A 1,637-nucleotide genomic window follows, 5' to 3' on the forward strand; every position below is an offset into this window, starting at 1 on the left:
CTCGAACTCACAGAGATCCGCCTGCCTCTGCCTCCCGAGTGCTGGGATTCAAGGCGTGCGCCACCATCGCCCGGCACGCGACCATTATGGAGATGGACCGCTTTAAGCGCCACAGCTTGAACCAGCCTCAAGCGTGCACAGGCAAAACCCGGCATTGTAGAGCCTGCGGCTCACTCAGGAGGCTGCAGCGGAATTCAAGGTCTCCCTGGCTTACTTAATGAGTTCCGGGCCATCCCTCCCCTTCAGAAGTCTCTACTAACGACTGCTGTGACAAACTCCGTTAGCCCTTTAAGGGCTGAACAAGGAATTGGAGAAATCGAACGGTATGCAGTCTAGTTTGGAGTGGAGCTGTCGGCGGGACACCCGGGAGACTAGAGCGGTTGGACTGGGTGCACTTCCGGGGACTGGGGAAGAGGGCGGGCTCATAAGCTCCGCCCTGCGGGTGGAGCCACGTCCAGGACGAGCAAGGGCTGCGGCAGGTAATTGGTGCTGGGCTGGAGTTCTCTGGGCGGGGCCATCTGGAGGAGAGCGGATCCCTTTCCTTACGGAAGTGTGCCTGAGCTTGGTGGAAGCGACAGTGTCCCTCGTCTCCGGACAGCAAATTAGCGGGAAGCAGGCTACCATTTCTCCCTGACTCTGACTTCTTTAACGCTGAGACGTGGCTGAGAGAGATGTAAAGGAGGTGGCTTGGAGAGTCCCCGCCCATGCGGAGCCTACCCCTCTGAGCTCTGACCTTGTGGTCAGTGGCTTAGGCCGCGGGTGGACCTCACCGGTACATCTCTCCTTTAACTCTTGGTTTTCATTTATTTGTCCCTACTTCTACTTTCTGCGGGCCCATTGGTAAGTTATCAGAATGACTCAGAAGGCTAGACATGGTAAGATTTTAGAATCTAGTCTAGATAGTTTTCTGTTACTGTTGTTTAAGAGTCTCATTGTGTAGCCCAGGCTGGCCTCTGTCAGTCCACTGCTTCAAGCCTCCCAAGTGCCAGGTAGTGCACTACCGTGCTGGCTGACTACAGACTTTTAAATAGATAATTATATTCAAGGGTGTGAGGGTGTAGTTCAGTTGACAGAGTGCCCGCCTACCGAGAACACCGCCCTGGCACGTTTATCCTCTGCAGGGCATGAACCCAGGCATGGTAGTATTTGCTTGTAATCACAGCTTTTGTGAGGTGGAGGTGGAGGCAAGAGCGTCAGAATTTCAAGGTCATTTTTGCTATGCGGTGAGTCAAGGCTAGCCTAGGCTATATGACTCTAAATAAATATGTAACTTTTTTTTTAAGCTAATTATGCTTAGAATGATCCCTGTAATACTGATGGCTAAATAGAGGCTGTCACAAAGGGAATCCAAACCCAAGTCCTTCTAGCAAAGCCTCCCTGCCAAGTGTGTGTGTGCATTGTTAATCCCTGAGTCTGTCCCTTGAGAGGGTGAAAAGGGAAAGTTTCTTTAAGGAACTTTTTTTTTTTTTTTAATTTTCCAGACAGGGTTTCTCCATAGCTTTTTGGTTCCTGTCCTGGAACTAGCTCTTGTAGACCAGGCTGGCCTCGAACTCACAGATATCCACCTGCCTCTGCCTCCCGAGTGCTGGGATTAAATCTTTAAGAAACATTGAAATGGGCTTTATTTTTTAACCTCT

General features: G+C 50.9%; 1 protein-coding gene across 4 annotated transcripts in view; it reads left to right on the forward strand.

Moving 5' to 3' along the window:
• The first annotated feature begins 523 nt into the window (after positions 1-523).
• Rabepk (Rab9 effector protein with kelch motifs) overlaps positions 524-1,637 on the forward strand; it is a 22,526-nt gene continuing 21,412 nt past the window's right edge. For 3 of the 4 annotated variants that reach the window (XM_005346005.3, XM_013355164.2, XM_026777183.1), the window contains exon 1: positions 524-840. The gene's annotated coding sequence lies outside the window, so the exon portion shown is untranslated. The remainder of the gene's footprint in view (positions 841-1,637) is intronic. The other variant, XM_026777173.1, reaches the window with a different exon arrangement.

Source organism: Microtus ochrogaster, chromosome 4 (assembly GCF_000317375.1).
Source record: "Microtus ochrogaster isolate Prairie Vole_2 chromosome 4, MicOch1.0, whole genome shotgun sequence".
In the NCBI taxonomy this organism is placed as follows: domain Eukaryota; kingdom Metazoa; phylum Chordata; class Mammalia; order Rodentia; family Cricetidae; genus Microtus; species Microtus ochrogaster.